The sequence below is a fragment of the Engystomops pustulosus genome, chromosome 2 (genome assembly GCF_040894005.1).
Source record: "Engystomops pustulosus chromosome 2, aEngPut4.maternal, whole genome shotgun sequence".
NCBI lineage: Eukaryota > Metazoa > Chordata > Amphibia > Anura > Leptodactylidae > Engystomops > Engystomops pustulosus.
The window spans coordinates 179,535,749-179,560,991 of NC_092412.1; the positions used below are offsets into that span (position 1 = coordinate 179,535,749).

General features: G+C 44.2%; 1 protein-coding gene and 1 long non-coding RNA gene across 4 annotated transcripts in view; one reads left to right on the plus strand and one right to left on the minus strand.

Annotated features, from left to right (window-relative positions):
- Positions 1 to 5,053, minus strand: part of LOC140118955 (polymeric immunoglobulin receptor-like) — a 44,856-nt gene extending 39,803 nt beyond the window's left edge. For 2 of the 3 annotated variants that reach the window (XM_072137439.1, XM_072137438.1), the window contains exon 1: positions 4,908 to 5,048. The gene's annotated coding sequence lies outside the window, so the exon portion shown is untranslated. Of the gene's footprint in view, positions 1 to 4,907 lie in introns of all 3 variants that reach the window. The other variant, XM_072137440.1, reaches the window with a different exon arrangement.
- The window catches only part of LOC140118957 (uncharacterized), a 109,010-nt gene that overhangs the window by 608 nt on the left and 83,159 nt on the right, over positions 1 to 25,243 (plus strand). The window contains exon 2 of the long non-coding RNA XR_011853290.1: positions 12,945 to 13,011. This is a non-coding gene — a long non-coding RNA (uncharacterized lncRNA). The remainder of the gene's footprint in view (positions 1 to 12,944; positions 13,012 to 25,243) is intronic.

Sequence of the window (25,243 nt, forward strand, 5' to 3'; positions counted from 1 at the left end):
TTCAGACTGGTGGAGCTCCTGCTTCTGAAGTCTGCACGACCAGCTGTTTGGTGTTACTTCCATACCGTAGCCCTGCTCCTTTTTACTTCTGCTTTTGCCTCAATCTGCTTTGTAGTCTCTTTTACCAGAGGCATGCCAAGCAGCTGATCAGTGCAGGGTCTTGGGGTAGAATTAACAAGTCATCAGTATCAGAAACAACCAAGGGGGCAAGAAATCCATTATCCGTTACTACATCTATAGTTTCAATGAAGTAGAAATACAAGTTAACTAATTGAGGACCAGGAATTTTCAGTTTTTTAGTTTGTTTTTCAGCTACCTTATTCTGGAAGTCATAACTTTTTCATTTTCCAGTTTACAGAGCCCTATAAAGGTTTTATTTTTTATCCATGGGACGAATAGTGCTACCTAGGGGAACCACTTAAGATTGTGTAGTATACAGGGAAACCCTAAGAAGTCTTATCACTCATGCAATATAATTTTACTTGAATTTTCAAAACCTCTTTTGAACATTGCAATTTACATGTTTTACTACATGGTTCAAGGTGGTACTTCAAGGTGTGGTGATAATAAATAATGCATACTGTTTTTGCTGTTTGGCTTCTTAATATTAAATCTTGCATTATATAACTAACTGCCTTGCTAGCCCATGTGCTAATGAAGGCATAAATAGGGCAAGGTACATTTATGAAAGCAAAATAGGTTTCATAATATTTCATAATATCCTGTAATCTCTTTAAACAATGTTAAATGGTATCCTTTCTGCCAAGTAAACTACTTAGAAGTTCCGCCACATACACAGTCATTCCAGTTCATACAATAAATTTGCATTGGCACAATCTTCTTCCTGGTTGCACTATGAATTTCCCTGTTATTTGTTGAGGCTCGCCAAAAAGACTTTAACAAACAACTTTATTACTGGAGTCTGTTTGATTAGTGCAATTTTGGTTCCTGCAGCTCCAGCAGACTCCATATCTTTACAATACTTTTCAAATACTTTACCGATTTGGTAACTGGCAAACAGAGCCTTCATGACTTGAACTGAAAAGATTGTGATAATCGATTGATTTCTTAAGAATCAAGGAGTTCCAGTCTCAAGTCTAAAAATCACACACAATTCACATTTCCCTTATAGTCATCCATTCACCTTCTGTCACCTATAGGTTTACATGTAAAGAAGGATAGCATCACCACGTTCACTTATTTATACAGGGCAACTTATGAGGGCTGCATCTCTATTATTACCATAATAAATAACAGAAGGGAATAATCTTAGCATCCTTTTTTGGTTTCATAAAATGTTCTTTATATACATTTGGTAAAGTAGTGTCAAACTGATATATTCTCTGATAACCATAGGATGGAATGATAAGATTCTAAAAGACTGCAGCATCTATCCCTGGCCTGCTTAGCGACATGGCTGTACTGTAGTTGTGTATGCCAACAGGAGAAATGTGTAGAGGGCAGAGAAAGCTACATTTTTATGTTTTTCAATTTGATTGCAAGGATAAGGAAAGAGGACCATGAGGGATATTACAGTTAATAATCTACCCAAATTGAGGCATGAAGTTGGAAGGTATAAAGGCATAAGGTTACAGAAAGTGGATGATAAGATGGGGGTGAATAGAAAGGAGCTGATAAAACCTGCCTGCATAAGTTGGGGCTTAAGATAGCTGGTATATTAATTTTAAGGTTACAAAAAGTGGGGCATTTTAAGTGGGGACCCACAAAGAGAGGTAATTTTGAATAGGAAATGCTAAAAAGACCATTATGAGTAGGGGGATATTAAAAAAAGGTTTAAAAAAAGGGTATGGTTAAGGTACTGTATGTATTTTAATGGAGGGGTAACTGCACGCTGTGGTGGATAGTGTAATCACACCCCACAACATACAGATAATTTCACCATGGGGCCCAATACACCCCTGGCTGGACGTTTAGATCTAAAATTGAACAAAACTAATCTCTGAATTAATGAACAGTGGATGGTGGAAACTTAAGAGTAGTGTCCAATATATTGTGCCAAGGCCGTATCTGCCACACATTAATTTCTGGAAATATTTTTGCAACACCTGGGTGTGAAAAATTCTCATTAAAAGAATTAATATTGGTTATTCTGTGTTGTCATATGAAGACTAATGCATCATTTGATACCTTTACACATAAAGAATTGTACTAGTCCCAAAACTTACCCTTAAAGGGGTATTCCCACAAAGACAAGATTCTTCAATATACTCAGGATAACAAAATAACACATTGGGGCACATTTACTTACAGAGTCCACGGAGTTCCAAGTCCACTGTCCGATGTGGTGCATGTAAGTGCATTGTGGTGCATATAAGTGCAAATTGTCTCAATTTGAAAGTTAAATCCTGCGCTCAGTCCGAATCAGTCAGATCATCCGACACCACGCTCCCCCCAATTTCTGTCGCATGAAAGACAGCGCAGCTGCGCCAAACTCCTTAGTAAATAAGCCCCATTCTCTAATTCACAGCATTTCACATATATAATTCCAACCTGTCTCTCAGTCCTGGTGTATTCAATTTTGGTTAACTCAGCATCCAACCATTAATTTTCTGACTATGGTCGGGCACGACAGATTCTTCTCATGAATAGCTTCTTCTGTCTGCACAATGTAGTGCTCTCTGCCTCCTGCCCCTCCCCCTCACATTACAAAACAGATACAGACACTTCCTGCCAGCAAACAGACACATTTACTAAAAACAGTGCATTTCTGTTGGACTTTGCATGTTTAATTTAAAGCAGGGTCTGACTCAGCCCCAAAACGCCCCCTTCAGTGCAGAAATTTGTGTATAGAATAGTGTATAAAATTATGTAGAATAGTGCAGCAACTCCACAAAACAGTTGTGTGTGAAACAAATGTAGGTTTGCACTAGAAAAATGTGCAAAGTCCAACGGAAAACTGGCCCTAATTCTAACATTAGAAAATGTGCCCTAATATCTTAACCAATAGCAAGTGTAAACCCCTTACATGCTGTTGTTTGGAGTGTTAACTCTGATCTTGGTTATGATAGCTGTTGACACATGCTATTTATGCCATCAATTTCGGTCATGGGCTGGTGCTGTAACTGCATGCAAATAGTGCAGTGCTTCGCACTTTGACATACTATTATGGGAACATCTATAAGGGATTAAGAGTGATACTCTCAACATTTCTATTCTTTGTGTATTTATGTTTCAGCACAGTGTAAAGTTTAATGTGGTACTTACTGCAAAATTGCACGAGGAACAACATTATAAACAAGTAGAATAAGTTTTGTTTATATGGTTTTCAGAGATTTTACACCCTCACTGCTCAACTGATGGAATCATCAATGCTTACTTTTAACTACAATAAAGCTATGAATAATGTCTAAACCGAAATGCGTAGGATTGCTTACTTTTATGCCTTTTTTGTTCAATCTCAGTTCTGAAATGGTGGAGATTTCATCTACAGTCTTCCACAGTTTTTCACTGCTGGGTTTTGGCAAAACAAAATGTCTGCTTATGTAGTCAAAAAAGAAACTGACAAAGCAAGAGAACCTGTAACCTAAACAGGTGTTAATAACTCAAAAGTTAGGCGCACACTATAGCAACAAATATATTTTGCGCATAATTGGCAACATTTTTATGCAATATAATTGATAAATGCCCCCACTTTTTTCCACAGGGAATGTGAAGAAAATTCATTCTGAATTTGTGCATTTGGGAAAACAGTAAATAAAATTAACACAGCAAAAAATTCAATAGATATAAATTTAGCCCTCATTTTTCTCAATGCTATTCAATGCGGCCAACAAACAATAGATACAATGTTTGTTTTGGATGATAGTTTGTTTGTACAATATGACAAATCTGAAAATGAAAATGACAAATATTTAATGTGCAACGTAAATATATATATATATATATATATATATATATATATATATATATATGCATAACTTCTCTAAAAGACCGCTCTTTTGCTAAGACATCCCTCGTTAAATGGCCAATTTTTTTCAGTCTATTATACTCTATAGAAGCTGTCCCCTATGAGCATACCACCCCTTTAAAAGACCACATTTCTGTCAAAATTGGGTGGTCTACTCAAAGAGGTTTAACTGTAAATACATGTCTTGTTACACTTTATCAAAAAAATTTATAGATCAAAAAGGAGGATCAGTTCACACAAAAGAGAGGGAATTATACCATAAAGGTAAATTTTCACAGTAGATCTGTTGCAGGATTTCTGTAATCACCTCATTAATTTGGATGAAACTTCAATAAATTCATGCCATTAAGGTAAAGCAGTTTTCATTTCTAGACATTCCATATAATTGTTAACTATGTCGTAAAAGTCAAACACCATATACATTATATATATATATATATATATATATATATATATATATATATATATACCGTACATATATAACCTCTCTATTACAAAGAACCCCTCAATTGTTTAAGTTCATTATACTTTATGGAAGGTGCCCTCTATGAGTAGACATCCCCTTTGAGCGATTTTCATTTCTAGACAGTCCATTTAATTCATAACTATGTATGAAAGTAATAAAGAAACAGCAAATGTGAAGTTGTCACAAGTGTTTGCATATAAAATGACTTCTTTATATATAAATGATAACTATTAATGTTTATATACATCATATGTGCAAGTGGGCAACAGTCCTCAAAGTCCTGTATCAGTTATAATACTGTATCTCTGAGTCTGGATACATCTGTACTCTATTATGTATATCTGTGCATGTTATATACTGAAATCTGGAATAAAATAACAAATCCTTACTTAACAACATATGGTAATTAAAATAAATATATTAAAAGAAAGCAAAGTATAAGTAAATACTAGAGAGTGACACAGAGAGTTTATAATAATTGATGCATAATACCAAAGCTATATATTTACTTACAAGGGGCACTTGTTCTCTGATTCCCAGGAGGACAAAGTAATTGTTAGTCTCCTCGTATCTGCTTCTTTTGCACTGCCCTGTCCTGTATGTTCTGAGAAGTGAAAGTGCATCAAGTCCTTTTCTTTCCTTTGGAGTGCCCAGGTACGCCTTCCTCATGATGCCACTGATAGCTCAATGTCTTCCTCTGGCCTTCACCAATATTACAACTATTGTTTTTATTATGTGTGGTGTGTTATATTTTGGATAATGTTATGCAGAAATTCCACACCACATTAAGGTTAGTCAGCTATTGAAACTACCGTATTTTCCGAACTATAAGGCGCACAAGAAATCCTTTGATTTTCTCAGAAATCATAGGTGTGCCTTTATAGTCCAGTGCACCTTATATATGAACCTAGACATTTTAGCAGGCATTTATTGATGGTGCACCTTATAATCCGGTGTGCCTTATAGTCCGAAAAATATGCTACACTGAAATTGGTCATTTCTGCCAGCCCTCATTCTCACAAGTTGCATACCTGTGATGGTCAATGCAAAAACTGTAATGGGGCCCATCAACCATGTGCCACTGATAATACAACACTTATGTGACAGATAAATCCTTAGGCTTAGGTTCCAGGACCCATGTGTGACTGCCACCACTGCAAACCCTATAGCTTTTATTAGTCTCACCATGCCATTTCCATTATTTTAAACCATATGGTTGAAAATCAGATGGTTATGTTGCTTGATATGGTTGAAAATCAAGTGCTGGATCTTGCTCCCTAGGTTCTTCTCTCTGGCACAAGGAATGGGGACAACATACTATGTATTATTAAGCAATAAATGGTATATATTTGGGTCACTAGCTTAAAAGTCAGAAAGGTAACACATCATTAAGTTACATTATTTCAATATGGTAAACGTCTAAGTGCCCCTGACATATTACATCTTGTAATTCCATTTTATACAAAAAAACATTGCACAATTTGCTATTTATATTGCTTTTTGTATGCCTCTTTACATTTTCATTATTTTAGACCCAAGATAACCCCTAAACTGCTGAAGTCATTAGCCTATGTTATGACGAGGCACAAACCCTATGATAAATTTAATACATGGCTTTGAGGGTATGTAACTCCATGCAGAAATCTGCACCAACATGGTTTTTCTAGATTGTATCAACTGTACCCATTGTTAATTTAATGATTGTTTTAATTTGTTTTACAGTTTTAAGGTTTTAATTGCAAAGAGGCTCCTAAAAATATGTCCAGCAAAAGTCCATTGTGACCCAGGTTCATAAGTTGTAATGTTATTTGTCATCCATTATGTAACTTCATATTTAGCTACATACTAACCTTTGTTTTAAAATAAGGAATGCTTGTGATACATGAGTGATGGAAGCATGCACCAAGTTCTGCTTTCTAGTGTAGCAATCTGTTGGTGGCTATGTTGACAAGTCTAGTCATTCACGCAAGGGCTTCTGCATTCAAACTAATAAAAAACTGCTTTAAAATATTTAAATTTACCCTTGATGGTAGAAATTGTACTACCCTTCTCTGTGCACTTTTTTTATTGCCACTGTGTAGTGTGAACTTCATAAAATATATTTCACTATTGCGGCTGTATGAATAGGTGTCTTATTTAGGGTATTCTTAGTAATGGTTTAGCGCAGGGATAGGGAACCTATGGCTCGGGAGCCAGATATGGCTCTTTTGTTGGCTGCATCTGGCTCTCAGACAGATCTTTAACAAATAGTGATGGCTGCTGTGAGTCTTAGACTGATCACTGGACACAAGCAGCGATGTTACCCCTGACTACGTACTTTGTGTGACCCAGGCACCATCGTATAAGCCTGGGTCCCAGAGAAGAGCATGGGAGCGGTGAGGAGTTCCTGAGCCCTGGTTTAGCCTATTGTTTGGCTTCATTTAGGTGGTAATGGGATCCCCTATGTTGCCATTTTGTATGTAGAGAATGTTAGTGCTCATGATTTTAATGAATTCACAAGTTAAACCCAATGGGGCATATTTATCAGGGCCTCTGCAACCCGTCAGTGACGTGGAGGCCCTGAAATAATCACAAATGCAAGGTTATTGCTAGCACTTGCGATCATTTTGCCCTCTCTGCCACCTTCACAGCGGTGAGGCATGAAGGAGTGTGGGGGGGGGCGTAGCCAGGAGTGAGGCGGCCCAGGGCATTATTCGCTGCAGCCGGCAACTTTTCATAAATGAAAAGTCACCGGCTGCGTTTTTTTTCTACGCCAGGCAGGGTGCTGCGCAGCCACATACGCGATACATCGTGAGGAGGAAGTCTCTCGATGTATGCCGCTGCAAAAATGCAGCATCGGGGAAATAATATGCTGGCTTGTGATAAATATGCCCCAATGTCTGCACACTTAACTGAACTAACATGCTTCTGGAAATTTCAACTCCAGCAAATCTCAGACTGCACATTATAACATGCTATTTTGGTCAGAACAGTATATAACTCAGTTTTCGTTTTTTATATTTTTATAATAACATTTTTAATATTTTAGTAAAAGGAAAAAGTAAAAAGAAGGTTGCAATAGAGGAATAACCCCCACCCAACATCACCCCACAACCAACTTTTCCATGTCAGCACATCAGTCCAAGTTTGTTATATTTTTAGAGTCCTCTGTTGTGCTGTGGCCATATTCAATTAAATAGGTTGTGTTTAAAGATGAGCGTGCACTAAAATGCTCGAGTGCTCGAACTTTTTCCGTTGCTCAAGTGCTTGTTTCGAATAACGAACCCTATTGAAGTCAATGGGAGACTCGAGCATTTTTCAAGGGGACCAAGGCTTTGCACAGGGAAGCTTGGCCAAACACCTGGAAACCTCAAAAAATTATGGAAACACCACGGAAATGAACAGGAAACAGAAGGGGAAGCATGCATGGATGCCTCTGAGGCTGCCTAATCGCACCATTTTGCCAAAATTATAGGCAACAGGATGGCGATGACAGAGTGACCGAGTGAGGCGAGATAGTATCTAAAACACCCAATAATTGACCCTGACACTATAGGGGATGGCATGCGGCGGCAACAGCAGTGGCAGGCTAGAGAGTGGCATGGCGACATACCCCAAATGGAATCAGGCTTTAAACCAATTTAAAAAATTTCTTTTGGGGAGGGAAACGTGTAGCACGGTACGTATCAGTATTTGGCCTGGTTATGGCGACAGAGAGGAACCAAAGTAGGTGAGCTAAAATGATTTCCTAAGTGAACAAAAGGTTGACGGTATATTTAGTCGATAACACAGCATGATGGCGACATAGTGACCAAGTTCCATAACGTATCTGGTGAAATACCCGAAAAATGAGCCTGACACAGCTCGTTTGCTAAGGGGATGACATGTGGAGGCTGCTATGGAGGCAACTTTTGGAGGCAGCTATGGAGACTACGTGTGGAGGCTGCTATGGAGACGTGTGGTGGCAGCTATGGAGACAACATGTGGAGGATGTTATGGAGACAATGTGTGGAGGCAGCTATGGAGACCGCGTGTGGAGGCAGCTATGGAGACAGCATGTGGAGGCAGCTATGGAGACGTCTTCTGGAGGCAGCTATGGAGACGACGTGTGGAGGCTGCTATGGAGACGTGTGGTGGCAGCTATGGAGACAACATGTGGAGGATGTTATGGAGACAACGTGTGGAGGCAGCTATGGAGACAGCGTGTGGAGGCAGCTATGGAGACAGCATGTGGAGGCAGCTATGGAGACGTCTTCTGGAGGCAGCTATGGAGATGGCGTCTGGAGGCTGCTATGGAGACGACGTGTCAATGGGGATAGTTATGGCACCCGAGGTGAACGTAAAAAGGTGGGAAAAGAGGAGTGAAAAGATAGATTTTAGAGGTAAAAGGTTATAGGTTGTAGGTTGAAGGTTGCTGCAGTTCAAAAGATATTAGTTGGATCTTGGGATGGAGTTGGTGGTCCGCTGCCAGGCGAGCTTTCGCCTGTCCAAGCCTCTTCCTCTTGACTCCTCCCCACCCAAAATGGGCCTGGTGGCCGGAAGCGTTTGATTGAAACTTCAGGTCTCCAGCATGGCGGCAACAGATGGGCTGAGTTCCATTATGTATCTGGTGAAACACCCGAAAATTCTGCTGACACAGTTGTTTGCTAAGGGGACGATGTATGGAGTCAGTAAGGTAGTAGTAGATTAAAGGTGCTGCAGTTAAAACGATGTTAGTTGGATCTTGGGATGGAGCTGGCGGTCCGCTGCCAGGCGAGCTTTCGCTTGTCCAAGCCCCTGCCTCTCGGCTCCTCCCCACCCAAAATGGGCCTGGGGGCCAGAAGCATTTACTTTGGAAAAATTATCATTTTCAAAGCAGGCAGGGGCTACAAACAGCATTTCTAAGAACCTTTTGTGTAAGATCAAGTGTAGTACTATTCTTATAAGTAATTGGCCTGGTTATGGCGGGGTGGTGGTGGTGTCTCACCCCGCCCAGGACCACAGCCTCTGACCCCTGCAGCAATTGGACGCCCTCGTGCTCTACCCCTAGCCCCCGGGTTCAACATTTTCAAAATTAAAGTCTATTATATAGACAAAACAGAAATATAAACTGTAATTTTTTTGTGTTTTTTTTTTAAATATTATTTATTTTTTTGTGTTTTTTTTTTTTTATAGAACAAAACGTGCAGAAGAAATCAGACTGCAACCACAGAAGATGATTGCTATGGCTAGTTTCTAACCTACACTGACAGCACAGAAAAGGATTTTGTGTCACTTTAACTTTTGAAAAACGCTAATGTAGCCCTAACAAGGGCTGTTGGGTTCTTGGAGAATCACTCCTGTCTAACAGTAAGGTTCTTGGAGAATCACTCCTGCCTAACAGTTATCTACTAGAACACCCTAACACTATCCCTGAACAGCAGCAGCTCTCTCCCTAACGGCATCCAGTCAGAGAATGATCCGAGCAGCGCGGGCAGGGGCTAGTCTATTCCAGGGTCACCTGATCAGCCAACCACTGCTATCGACATGTAAGTGTACCACGTGATGCTAGGTGTACTGCAGAGTCTCCTGGCTTGTGATTGGCTCAGTTTCTGGCCGCCAAAAATCTAAACTCCGCAAGATGACATTTTCTCGAGCAGACAAAATACTCAACCGAGCACCGAGCAGTTGCGAGTACGCTAATGCTCGAACGAGCATCAAGCTCTGACGAGTATGTTCGCTCATCTCTAGTTGTGTTCCATCAATGAGACTTGAGCTGCGCCATGGCCCCTAAACCATTTGTATAATTGAGCTCTAAGCCTGACCAACAGGAAAAATACATATAAAATATTCTGAATCGGCCAGGGGCGTACCTGCCATGAGGCGAGTTGAGCATCTCGCCTCAGGCGGCACGCTTCCTGCTCGACGAGGGGGCGGCACCGTGCTCCCACAACCCGACAGCCGGCACTGTGTGCCTGACCCCCGCTACCGCTGGACAGGACCTTGTTGCAGCCCTTGGTCCAGGACCATGCTACCCGCTGGCACTGTGCGCCCGCCCCCGCTGCTCCCCGCTGTTTCCGGCACTCCAGTGCTCTGTACAGCTCTGTGCTTCCGGCCGCTGGCCGACACTCCCACCCCTGCATACCTCGGCTCCCCGCATACCTTCGCTCCCGCCCCCCACACTCCGCTGCTCCCCCGCGGCCCCGCTCCCGCTGTCCCAGGTGCACTCCCCCCAACGATAGCTCCCGCTCCCGCGGTCCTGGCTGCAGTCCCCCCAGCCCAAGCTCCCAGCTCCGACCCTGCTCCCGCGGTACCGGCTCCACTCCCCCCAAACTAAGCTCCCGGCTTCGACCGCACTCCCGCGGTCCCGGCTCTCAACCCCCCCAAACCCTCGCTAACGGCTCCCGGCCCCTGACCCCCCACCCCCTTCCGCGGTCCCGGCTCCCCCCCCCCTTTCCGCGGTCCCGGCCCCCCCCCCAAACCTCGCTGTTGGGCTGCTGGCTCACGGCTCCGCCCCCCGCTCCCGCGGTCCGGTCTCCCCCGACCCCCCCCAACCCTCGCTCCCGGCCTGAAACCGCCACCGCTGGACAAGGGGGGGTCCGGTCTCCCCCGACTCCCCCCCCCCAACCCTCGCTCCCGGCCTGAAACCGCCACCGCTGGACAAGGAAGCAAGCTTACCAAGACCCCAAGACCATAAAAATAAGGTAATGGTATTTTATCTTTGTGTATGTATATATATATATACATATGTATGTATGTATGTGTGTTTATATATATGTATGTATGTGTGTATATATATGTGTGTGTATATATGTATGTGTGTGTTTGTATATATATATATGTGTGTATATATGTATGTATGTGTGTGTGTATATATATGTGTGTATATATATGTGTGTATATATATGTATGTGTGTGTGTGTATATATATGTGTGTGTGTGTATATATATGTGTGTATATATGTATATATGTGTGTGTATATATCTGTATATATATGTGTGTGTATATATATCTGTGTATATGTGTATATATATGTATATATATGTGTGTGTATATATGTATATATTTGTGTTTGTATGTGTATATGCTTGTGTATATATATATATATGTGTGTGTGTGTGTATATTTGCTATATGTATGTGCAGTGTGTGTATATGCTATATCTACTGTTTGTATATGTGTATATATGCTGTATGTATATACTGTATTTGTAATATTTATCAGGACTTCTATTTTTTACTACATGGCGGTACTCTGTATGCATTTTATACTAAATGGGGGGGGGCACTGTATGCATTTTATACTACATAACGGTATGCTGTATCTATCTTATTCTACATGGTGGCAGGCTGTTTCCATTTTATTCTACCCTGTATGCATTTTATTCTACATGGGGGTACGCTGTATGCATTTTATACTACTTGGTGGTACGCTGTATCTATCTTATTCTACATGGCGGCAGGCTGTATGCATTTTATTCTACATGGTGTCACGCTGTATGCATTTTATTCTACATGGTGTCACGCTGTATGCATTTTATACTACATGGTGGTACGCTGTATTCAGTTTATGCTACATGGTGTCACGCTGTATGCATTTTATACTACATGATGTTACTCTGTATCTATTCTATACTTCCTGGCAGCACGCTGTATCTATCTTATACTACATGGCAGTATGCTGTATGCATTTTATACTACATGGCGGTATGCTGTATGCATTTTATACTACATGGCGGCACACTGTATGCATTTTATACTACATGGCAGTACTCTGTATGCATTTTATACTACATGGAGGTACACTGTATGCATTTTATACTGCATGGCAGTACGATATGCTTTATCTATCTTATACTATATGGCAGCACGCTGTATGCATTTTGCATTTCTTTATTTATACACCAAACCAATATGATGGATCTGACATTCCCCGATATATTACATATATGGGGGGGGGGGGAGGCGTCTCTCTATGGCTCGCCTCAGGCAGCAGACAGGCTTGGTACACCCCTGGAATCGGCTTTGCATTAATATATTCGCAGTAGAGTCTTGGAAATATGGTGTATTTGTCTGGAATTGAGAGATCCAACCATGTGAGCCCCTGGAATTTACAAATCATAGACATTTATGAGAGATAAATTTCAACGTACACAATACCACTCGATAAGTATTCATTTTTGACACGGTAAAAAGGGTGGGGGCAACGTTTACCTACACAATCTCACATGCTCCATATCTTTTCTAAGTAACCTAAAAATAATGTGGACTGTTTTACTAATGCTATGAAAAAAGACTGCAATGAACTTTATCCGTTGATTTGTATTTGTACAAGTTTAATTTCGGTTTTATGTCCCAGCTAACTATCAGTGTAAATATCATCTTGCTTTAGAGTGGCAATGCTTTTCACCTTATTATTAGTAAATAGTGCAATGCAATTTCTGGCACCTACAGGTAGGTTCAAAGGAAAGAACAATAATACAATACAAGAGCACTTTGCGCAATTATTTGAAATCTAGAATAAACACCCATTGCCAAACATGTCTCTATTGTTTCATTTTAATGCTGCCAAGTAACAGCATGAATAATCATGTGGTTGTTTTAACCCTTCAGGTGCATCCAGGCAGGATATCAAAGAAAAGTCTCACCCACAATACTACCAACCAGCTATTGGTATACAGTAAGTATACTTTCACCTTTGTTAGCCAGTTCCTGAGTTTTCATCAGCCACATCATCCCTTCTCCTGCTTATTAAATGTTACAAAAAATGAAGAAGGAAAAACAGGAATAGGTAACCTCTGTATTTTAAGTATAGCAGGGGTGATTGTACACAGATGTGCAGTCACCTTATTGTGTTATGCTGAGCAAATACCAGATCCTTCAATTGCGACGCTGGTGTAAATAATTCAGAGAGTTTGGGTGGAAAAGGTAAAGCTTGTTGTTGCCACACTTCTAGAGATGAGCGAGCACTAAAATGCTCGGGTACTCGTTATTCGAGACGAACTTTTCCCGATGCTCGAGTGCTCGTTTCGAGTAACGAGCCCCATTGAAGTCAATGGGAGACTCGAGCATTTTTCAAGGGGACCAAGGCTCTGCACAGGGAAGCTTGGCCAAACACCTGGGAACCTCAGAAAAGGATGGAAACACCACGGAAATGGACAGGAAACAGCAGGGGCAGCATGCATGGATGCCTCTGAGGCTGCTTAATCGCACCATTATGCCAAAATTATGGGCAACAGCATGGCCATGACAGAGTGACCGAATGAGGCTAGATAGCATCTAAAACATCCAATAAGTGACCCTGACACTATAGGGGACGGCATGCAGAGGCAGCGGCAGCAGCGGCAGGCTAGAGAGTGGCATGGCAACATACCCTAAATGGACTCAGGCTTCAAACCAATGGGTGGCAGAGAGGAACCATAGGAGGTGAGCAAGAAGCGCTCAGATAATATCGGTACATGATAAAAGTTTGCCAGTATATTTTGTGGATTACACAGCAGGGTGGCGACAAAGTTAACATGGAAGCCATGAAAACAATCCAAAATTCTGCCTGACACAGCTCGTTTGATAAGGGGACCATGTATGGAGGCAGTGAACTAGTAGTAGATTAAAGGTGCTGCAGTTAAAACTATGTTAGTTGGATCTTGGCATGGAGCTGGCGCTCCGCTGCCAGGCGAGCTTTTGCCAATCCAAGCCCCTGTCTCTAGGCTACTCCCCAAACAGCACTTCTAAGAACCTTTTGTATAAGATCAAGTGTAGTAGCGTTCTTATAAGTTTGGGATATGGCGGGTGAGGGGAATGTAAACATCTGCGCAAGAAGCGCTGAAATAATATCCGTAAATGAAAAAAGTTTTCCAGTATATTTTGTGGCTTACACAGCACGGTGGCGACAAAGTTAACAAGTTTGATGCGGAATGCCCTGTAATAGCTCTTGGGCGGTGTGCCTTTTATCACCTAGGCTCAGCAGTTTGAGCACCGCCTGCTGTCGCTTAGCGACGGCACTGCTGCTGTGCCTAGAGCTACCGACTGATGGCGCCATGCCCACGGATGGTAATTCGGAGGAGGTGGAGGAGGCGTGGGAGGAGGAGGAGGCATAGTAGGCCTGAAACACCTGGACCGAGGTAGGCCCCGCAATCCTCTGCGTCGGCAGTATATGACCAGCCCCAGGGTCAGACTCGGTCCCAGCCTGCACCAAGTTAAGTGTAGTAGCGTTCTTATAAGTTTGGAATATGGCGGGTGAGGGGAATTACACAGCAGGGTGGCGACAAAGTTAACAAGTTTGTTGTGGAAGCCATGAAAACAACCCAAAATTCTGCCTGACACAGCACGTTTGATAAGGCGGCCATGTATGGAGGCAGTGAACTAGTAGTAGATTAAAGGTGCTGCAGTTAAAACTATGTTAGTTGGTTCTTGGCATGGAGCTGGCGCTCCATGCCAGGCGAGCTTTCGCCAATCCAAGCCCCTGTCTCTAGGCTACTCCCCAAACAGCACTTCTAAGAACCTTTTGTATAAGATCAAGTGTAGTAGCGTTCTTATAAGTTTAGGATATGGCGGGTGAGGGGAATGTAAACAGATGCGCAAGAAGCGCTGAAATAATATCCGTAAATGGTAAAAGTTTGCCAATGTATTTTGTGGATAACACAGCAGGGTGGCGACAAAGTTAACAACTTTGATGTGGAATCCATGAAAACAACCCAAATTTCGGCCTGACACACCTCGTTTGATAAAGGGACGATGTATGGAGGCAGCTATATGGACGACTTTTGGAGGTAGCAATGGAGACAACGTGTGGAGGCTGCTATGGAGACAATTCAATTTGGATAGTGCCTGTATGTGGCAGTCCAAAAAAGTTTTCAAACCAGAGGAGCAGGTAGGTGGCCCTCCATAAAAATGGAATAGATTGAGTGCCTGTATGTGGCAGTCCAAAAAAGTTTTCAAACCAGAGGAGCAGGTAGGTGGCCCTCCATAAAAATGGAATAGATTGAGTGCCTGTATGTGGCAGTCCAAAAAAGTTTTCAAACCAGAGGAGCAGGTAGGTGGCCCTCCATAAAAATGGAATAGATTGAGTGCCTGTATGTGGCAGTCCAAAAAAGTTTTCAAACCAGAGGAGCAGGTAGGTGGCCCTCCATAAAAATGGAATAGATTGAGTGCCTGTATGTGGCAGTCCAAAAAAGTTTTCAAACCAGAGGAGCAGGTAGGTGGCCCTCCATAAAAATGGAATAGATTGAGTGCCTGTATGTGGCAGTCCAAAAAAGTTTTCAAACCAGAGGAGCAGGTAGGTGGTCCTCCATAAAAATGGAATAGATTGAGTGCCTGTATGTGGCAGTCCAAAAAAGTTTTCAAACCAGAGGAGCAGGTAGGTGGCCCTCCATAAAAATGGAATAGATTGAGTGCCTGTATGTGGCAGTCCAAAAAAGTTTTCAAACCAGAGGAGCAGGTAGGTGGCCCTCCAGAAAAATGGAATAGATTGAGTGCCTGTATGTGGCAGTCCAAAAAAGTTTTCAAACCAGAGGAGCAGGTAGGTGGCCCTCCATAAAAATGGAATAGATTGAGTGCCTGTATGTGGCAGTCCAAAAAAGTTTTCAAACCAGAGGAGCAGGTAGGTGGCCCTCCATATAAATGGAATAGATTGAGTGCCTGTATGTGGCAGTCCAAAAAAGTTTTCAAACCAGAGGAGCAGGTAGGTGGCCCTCCATAAAAATGGAATAGATTGAGTGCCTGTATGTGGCAGTCCAAAAAAGTTTTCAAACCAGAGGAGCAGGTAGGTGGCCCTCCATAAAAATGGAATAGATTGAGTGCCTGTATGTGGCAGTCCAAAAAAGTTTTCAAACCAGAGGAGCAGGTAGGTGGCCCTCCATAAAAATGGAATAGATTGAGCGCCTGTATGTGGCAGTCCAAAAAAGTTTTCAAACCAGAGGAGCAGGTAGGTGGCCCTCCATAAAAATGGAATAGATTGAGTGCCTGTATGTGGCAGTCCAAAAAAGTTTTCAAACCAGAGGAGCAGGTAGGTGGCCCTCCATAAAAATGGAATAGATTGAGTGCCTGTATGTGGCAGTCCAAAAAAGTTTTCAAACCAGAGGAGCAGGTAGGTGGCCCTCCATAAAAATGGAATAGATTGAGTGCCTGTATGTGGCAGTCCAAAAAAGTTTTCAAACCAGAGGAGCAGGTAGGTGGCCCTCCATAAAAATGGAATAGATTGAGTGCCTGTATGTGGCAGTCCAAAAAAGTTTTCAAACCAGAGGAGCAGGTAGGTGGCCCTCCAGAAAAATTGAATAGATTGAGTGCCTGTATGTGGCAGTCCAAAAAAGTTTTCAAACCAGAGGAGCAGGTAGGTGGCCCTCCATAAAAATGGAATAGATTGAGTGCCTGTATGTGGCAGTCCAAAAAAGTTTTCAAACCAGAGGAGCAGGTAGGTGGCCCTCCAGAAAAATTGAATAGATTGAGTGCCTGTATGTGGCACTCCCAAAAATTGTTTAAAACAGAGGACCGGGTCGGTGGCCCTCCATAAAAATTAAATGCATAAAGTACTATAGGTAGAGCCAGTGAGCCCTGTAAAAAAATAGCCAGTTTCCTCTGCTTTACTGTACAAAGAGGAGGAGAAGGAGGAAAATGAGGAGGAGGAGGAGTGGATAAATTATTCAGGTTGAGCTTCCTTCACCTGGTGGAGATTGGAAATTAGGAGAAATCCAGGCTTTATTCATCTTGATAAGCGTCAGCCTGTCAGCGCTGTCAGTCGACAGGCGTGTACGCTTATCGGTGATGATGCCACCAGCTGCACTGAAAACCCGCTCGGACAAGACGCTAGCGGCAGGGCAGGCAAGAACCTCCAAGGCGTACAGCGCCAGTTCGTGCCACATGTCCAGCTTTGAAACCCAGTAGTTGTAGGGAGCTGTGTGATCATTTAGGATGATGGTATGGTCAGCTACGTACTCCCTCACCATCTTTCTGTAAAGATCAGCCCTACTCTGCCGAGACTGGGGACAGGTGACAGTGTCTTGCTGGGGTGACATAAAGCTGGCAAAAGCCTTGTAAAGCGTACCCTTGCCAGTGCTGGACAAGCTGCCTGCTCGCCTACTCTCCCTCGCTACTTGTCCCGCAGAACTACGCACTCTGCCGCTAGCGCTGTCAGAAGGGAAATACTGTTTCAGCTTGTGCACCAGGGCCTGCTGGTATTCATGCATTCTCACACTCCTTTCCTCTCAAGGGATGAGAGTGGAAAGATTTTGCTTGTACCGTGGGTCCAGGAGAGTGAACACCCAGTAATCGGTGCTGGAATAAATTCTTTGAACGCGAGGGTCACGGGATAGGCAGCCTAGCATGAAATCTGCCATATGCGCCAGAGTACCAACGCGTAAGAATTCACTCCCCTCACTGGCCTGACTGTCCATTTCCTCCTCCTCCAACTCCTCCAACTCCTCTTCTTCTGCCCATACACGCTCAACAGTGAAGGACTCAACAATGGTCCCCTCTTGTGTCTCGCCAACATTCTCCTCCTCTTCCTCCTCATCCTCCTCCACCTCCTCCGATATGCGCTGAAAAACAGACCTAAGGGTGCCTTGGCTATCAACAAGGGAATCTTCTTCCCCCGTCTCTTGTGAGGAGCGCAAAGCTTCCGACTTCATGCTGACCAGAAAGTTTTTCAACAGGCCAAGCAGCGGGATGGTGAGGCTGATGATGGCGGCATCGCCACTGACCATCTGTGTTGACTCCTCAAAGTTACTCAGCACCTGACAGATATCAGACATCCACGTCCACTCCTCATTGTAGACTTGAGGAAGCTGACTGACCTGACTACCAGTTCTGGTGGAAGTTGACATCTGGCAGTCTACAATCGCTCGGCGCTGCTGGTAAACTCTGGATAACATGGTCAGTGTTGAATTCCACCTCGTGGGCACGTCGCACAACAGTCGGTGAGCGGGCAGCTGGAGGCGGCGCTGCGCTGCCCTGAGAGTGGCAGCATCTGTGCTGGACTTCCTGAAATGCGCACAGATGCGGCGCACCTTCGTGAGCAAATCAGACAGATTGGGGTATGTCTTGAGGAAACGCTGAACTATGAGATTTAACACATGGGCCAGGCCGAGTTGCAGAGCCGCCACCAGGTTACGGCCGTTGTCACACACAACCATGCCTGGCTTCAGGTTCAGCGGTGCCAGCCACAGATCAGTCTGCGCCGTGATGCCCTGTAATAGTTCTTGGGCGGTGTGCCTTTTATCGCCTAGGCTCAGCAGTTTCAGCACCGCCTGCTGTCGCTTAGCGACAGCACTGCTGCTGTGCCTAGAGCTACCGACTGATGGCGCCATGCCCACGGATGGTCGTTCGGAGGAGGAGGTGGAGGAGGGGTGGGAGGAGGAGGAGGCATAGTAGGCCTGAAACACCTGGACCGAGGTAGGCCCCGCAATCCTCGGCGTCGGCAGTATATGACCAGCCGCAGGGTCAGACTCGGTCCCAGCCTCCACCAAGTTAACCCAATGTGCTGTCAGCGATATATAGTGGCCCTGCCCGGCAGCACTCGTCCACGTGTCCGTGGTCAGGTGGACCTTGTCAGAAACGGCGTTGGTCAGGGCACGGATTATGTTGTCTGACACGTGCTGGTGCAGGGCTGGGACGGCACATCGGGAAAAGTAGTGGCGGCTGGGGACCGAATACCGAGGGGCGGCCGCCGCCATGAGGCTGCGAAAGGCCTCGGTCTCTACTAGCCTATAGGGCAGCATCTCCAGGCTTAGCAATCTGGAGATGTGCACATTAAGGGCTTGGGCGTGCGGGTGGGTTGCACTATATTTGCGTTTCCGCTCCAGCGTCTGGGGTATGGAGAGCTGAACGCTGGTGGATGCTGTGGAGGATCGTGGAGGCGACGATGGGGTTTTTGTGGCAGGGTCCTGGGCAGGGGGCTGACTATCAGCTGACACAGGGGAAGGAGCAGTGGTGTGCACGGCCGGAGGTGAACGCGCTTGTTGCCACTGAGTGGGGTGTTTAGCATTCATATGCCTGCGCATACTGGTGGTAGTTAAGCTAGTAGTGGTGGAACCCCTGCTGATCCTGGTTTGGCAAATGTGGCACACCACAGTCCGTCGGTCATCCGGTGTTTCCTTAAAGAACCTCCAGACTTCTGAAAATCTAGCCCTCGCCGCAGGAGCCCTCGCCACGGGAGCTTCACTAGTTGACACATTTGGCGCTGATGCACCAGCTCTGGCCCTGCCTCTCCGTCTGGCCCCACCACTGCCTCTTCCAACCTGTTCTGGTCGAGGACTCTCCTCCGTCTCAGAAGCACTGTGTTCACCCGGCCTCTCAACCCAGCTTGGGTCTGTCACCTCATCATCCTCCGATCCCTCAGTCTGCTCCCCCCTCGGACTTCTTGCCCTGACAACAACTTCCCCACTGTCTGACAACCGTGTCTCCTCATCGTCGGACACCTCTTTACACACTTCTTCCACTACGTCAACAAGGTCATCATCACCCACAGACTGCGACTGGTGGAAAACCTGGGCATCGGAAAATTGCTCATCAGCAACCGGACAAGTGGTTTGTGACTGTGGGAAGGGTCCAGAAAACAGTTCCTCAGAGTATGCCGGTTCAAATGGCAAATTTTGCTGGGAGGGGGCAGACTGGGGGGGAGGAGGCTGAGGTGCAGGAGCTGGAGGAGTGCCGATTTCGGTGACATGGGTGGACTGCGTGGAAGACTGACTGGTGGACAAATTGCTCGAAGCATTGTCGGCAATCCACGACATCACCTGTTCGCACTGTTCTTGCCTCAACAGAGCTCTACCACGAGTCCCAGTAACTTCAGACATGAACCTAGGGAGTGTAGCTCTGCGGCGTTCCCCTGCTCCCTCATCAGCAGGTGGTGTCTCACCCCGCCCAGGACCACGGCCTCTGACCCCTGCAGTAGTTGGACGCCCACGTCCCCGCCCTCGTCCTCTACCCCTAGCCCTCGGGTTAAACATTTTGAAAATGAGAGTTATAACTTTAATTTTTTTTTTACCTTTTTTTTGTGTTTTTTTTTTTTTTTGTGTGTTTTTTAGTTTTTAAAACCAAACGATGCTATCCTATTGCTATGGCTATTTTCTAGCCAAGAATGAAAGCACACTGCTATGCCAGATGAGATGACGCTGAGTTATGAAAAAAATAAACGTAAAATAAAAAAGGAAATGGCAGACTGTGCCTAATTGAAATCCAACCCGGGCCCTAATAAATTTTCCCACTTCGGTCTTTGCGATGGATATGTGCGTCACTAAGCGCAAAACACAGCGGTCGCAAGTCTCACTCCAAATTGCTCACAATTTGCTAGTAGATGCACTGCAACAACTACAGCCACCAGCAGATCAACCAGAAATCAAATATATATAGCGCTACTGTAGGTGTAAGTAAGCCGTTTGGATTCTCCTATGGCTATTTTCTAGCCAAGTATTAAAGCACACTACTATGCCAGATGAGATGACGCTGAGTTATGAAAAAAATAAACGTAAAATAAAAAAGGAAATGGCAGACTGTGCCTAATTGAAATCCAACCCCGGGCCCTAATAAATTTTCCCACTTCGGTCTTTGCGATGGATATGTGCGTCACTAAGCGCAAAACACAGTGGTCGCAAGTCTCACTCCAAATTGCTCACAATTTGCTAGTAGATGCACTGCAACAACTACAGCTTCCAGCAGATCAACCAGAAATCAAATATATATAATGCTACTGTAGGCGTAAGTAAGCCGTTTGGATTCTCCTATGGCTATTTTCTAGCCAAGTATTAAAGCACACTACTATGCCAGATGAGATGACGCTGAGTTATGAAAAAAAAAACGTAAAATAAAAAAGGAAATGGCAGACTGTGCCTAATTGAAATCCAACCCCGGGCCCTAATAAATTTTCCCACTTCGGTCTTTGCGATGGATATGTGCGTCACTAAGCGCAAAACACAGTGGTCGCAAGTCTCACTCCAAATAGCTCACAATTTGCTAGTAGATGCACTGCAACAACTACAGCTTCCAGCAGATCAACCAGAAATCAAATATATATAATGCTACTGTAGGCGTAAGTAAGCCGTTTGGATTCTCCTAAGGCTATTTTCTAGCCAAGTATTAAAGCACACTACTATGCCAGATGAGATGACGCTGAGTTATGAAAAAAATAAACGTAAAATAAAAAAGGAAATGGCAGACTGTGCCTAATTGAAATCCAACCCCGGGCCCTAATAAATTTTCCCACTTCGGTCTTTGCGATGGATATGTGCGTCACTAAGCGCAAAACACAGTGGTCGCAAGTCTCACTCCAAATTGCTCACAATTTGCTAGTAGATGCACTGCAACAACTACAGCCACCAGCAGATCAACCAGAAATCAAATATATATAACGCTACTGTAGGCGTAAGTAAGCCGTTTGGATTCTCCTATGGCTATTTTCTAGCCAAGTATTAAAGCACACTACTATGCCAGATGAGATGACGCTGAGTTATGAAAAAAATAAACGTAAAATAAAAAAGGAAATGGCAGACTGTGCCTAATTGAAATCCAACCCCGGGCCCTAATAAATTTTCCCACTTCGGTCTTTGCGATGGATATGTGCGTCACTAAGCGCAAAACACAGTGGTCGCAAGTCTCACTCCAAATTGCTCACAATTTGCTAGTAGATGCACTGCAACAACTACAGCCACCAGCAGATCAACCAGAAATCAAATATATATAACGCTACTGTAGGCGTAAGTAAGCCGTTTGGATTCTCCTATGGCTATTTTCTAGCCAAGTATGAAAGCACACTACTATGCAAGATGAGATGACACTGAGTTATTAAAAAAATAAACGTAAAATAAAAAGAAACTGGCAGACTGTGCCTAATTGAAATCAAACCCCTAATAAATTTTCCCACTTTGGTGTTTGAGGTGGATATGTGTGTCACTAAGAGCTAAACACAACGGTAGCAAGTCCCCCTGCTAATTCCTCACAATATGGTACTAGCTGCACTACTAGTGCCAGCAAGCCCAGCCACAAGCAAATAAAAAAAAAAAGGATAACGTTATTGTAGCCCTAAGAAGGGCTGTTGTAGAATCACTCCTGCCTAACAGTAAGCTAATAGAACACCCTAACGCTTTCCCTGACCAGCAGCAGCTCTCTCCCTAGCGGCATCCAGACAGAGAATGATCCGAGCAGCGCGGGCAGCGGCTAGTCTATCCCAGGGTCACCTGATCTGGCCAGCCAACCACTGCTATCGACGTGTAAGGGTACCACGTCATGCTGGGTGGAGTGCAGAGTCTCCTGGCTTGTGATTGGCTCTGTTTCTGGCCGCCAAAAAGCAAAACGGCGGGAGCTGCCATTTTCTCGAGCGGGCGAAATACTCGTCCGAGCAACGAGCAGTTACGAGTACGCTAATGCTCGATCGAGCATCAAGCTCGGACGAGTATGTTCGCTCATCTCTACACACTTCCCGTTAGGACCAATGATTCAAGTCTGTATCTTGAATAAAAGCTGATGTTTATTTTGAATCAATTGCTTAAACCACATGTTTTGGGATGTAACAAACCTCTTCTTCAGGTTGCATATTCCGATAGTACATAAAAATTTAGACAAATAGTTGAATGGTCTAGGGCAGTGATGGCTAACCTATGGCACTGGTGCCAGAGGTGGCACTCAGAGCCCTTTCTGTGGGCACTCAGGCTATCACCAGAGATGACTCCAGGTATCTTCCTGCAGTCCCAGACAGCCCAGGACTTGCTGTGCACAGAGCTATATTAAAGTGACAGCTCTACCTGGGACTATTTTCTGCTTTATTGGTGTCCTCAGGGTGCTGGTATCAATGAAAACTGTGACAGAGAAGGGAGTATAAATCACAAATTACATTTCTGTGTTGGCACTTTGCGATAAATAAGCGGGTCTTTGTTGTAGTTTGGGCACTCGGCCTCTAAAAGGTTCGCCATCACTGGTCTAGGGTCATAAAGGGCACATGGTCTGTGGTCATACAATGTTTTAGACTTTGAAGCAATATGAAGGCACATTTATCATGTATCACATGAAATATGTGTATGGACTCAGAACGAGAAACAGGATATCATGTACCTATTACTAGCTCAATGCATAGATTAAATATAAATAAAGGAATTGGTTTTTGTTCTAAGCAAAATTGAGAAGGAGTATGGAATGGTTGTCAAAGAGGGTATGCTGTACAGTGCTTCACATTTATTAATTGCAGTACAGTACTGATAAATGGCTATTTTCTCCCAAGAATTGGAAATGAGGAAACCCTTACAAAAAGTGCCAAATTACCAACTTCCCAACTACCGCACACCAACATTGTATCAAGAAACATTCCAGAAGAAAAAGGGTCCACCAGAAGTCATATCAACACATTGAGTGCACTATATATGTTAATACTAGAGATGAGCCAGCACTAAAATGCTCGGGTACTCGTTATTCGAGACGAACTTTTCCCGATGCTCGAGTGCTCGTTTCGAGTAACGAGCCCCATTGAAGTCAATGGGAGACTCGAGCATTTTTCAAGGGGACCAAGGCTCTGCACAGGGAAGCTTGGCCAAACACCTGGGAACCTCAGAAAAGGATGGAAACACCACGGAAATGGACAGGAAACAGCAGGGGCAGCATGCATGGATGCCTCTGAGGCTGCTTAAATGCACCATTATGCCAAAATTATGGGCAACAGCATGGCCATGACAGAGTGACAGAATGAAGCTAGATAGCATCTAAAACATCCAATAATTGACCCTGACACTATAGGGGACGGCATGCAGAGGCAGCGGCAGCAGCGGAAGGCTAGAGAGTGGCATGGCGACATACCCTAAATGGACTCAGGCTTCAAACCAATGGGTAGCAGAGAGGAACCAAAGGAGGTGAGCAAGAAGCGCTCAAATAATATCGGTACATGATAAAAGTTTGCCAGTATATTTTGTGGATTACACAGCAGGGTGGCGACAAAGTTAACATGGAAGCCATGAAAACAATCCAAAATTCTGCCTGACACAGCTCGTTTGATAAGGGGACGATGTATGGAGGCAGTGAACTAGTAGTAGATTAAAGGTGCTGCAGTTAAAACTATGTTAGTTGTTTCTTGGCATGGAGCTGGCGCTCCGCTGCCAGGCGAGCTTTCGCCAATCCAAGCCCCTGTCTCTAGGCTACTCCCCAAACAGCACTTCTAAGAACCTTTCGGATAAGATCAAGTGTAGTAGCGTTCTTATAAGTTTGGGATATGGCGGGTGAGGGGAATGTAAACATCTGCGCAAGAAGCGCTGAAATAATATCCGTAAATGAAAAAAGTTTTTCAGTATATTTTGTGGCTTACACAGCAGGGTGGCGACAAAGTTAACAAGTTTGATGTGGAATGCCCTGCAATAGCTCTTGGGCGGTGTGCCTTTTATCACCTAGGCTCAGCAGTTTGAGCACCGCCTGCTGTCGCTTAGCGACGGCACTGCTGCTGTGCCTAGAGCTACCGACTGATGGCGCCATGCCCACGGATGGTAATTCGGAGGAGGAGGAGGTGGAGGAGGGGTGGGAGGATTTGGAGGTATAGTAGGCCTTTGAGACCTGGACCGAGGTAGGCCCCGCAATCCTCTGCGTCGGCAGTATATGACCAGCCCCATGGTCAGACTCGGTCCCAGCCTGCACCAAGTTAAGTGTAGTAGCGTTCTTATAAGTTTGGGATATGGCAGGTAAGGGGGATGTAAACAGATGCGCAAGAAGCGCTGAAATAATATCCGTAAATGGTAAAAGTTTGCCAGTATATTTTGTGGATTACACAGCAGGGTGGCGACAAAGTTAACAAGTTTGTTGTGGAAGCCATGAAAACAACCCAAAATTCTGCCTGACACAGCACGTTTGATAAGGCGGGCATGTATGGAGGCAGTGAACTAGTAGTAGATTAAAGGTGCTGCAGTTAAAACTATGTTAGTTGGTTCTTGGCATGGAGCTGGCGCTCCGCTGCC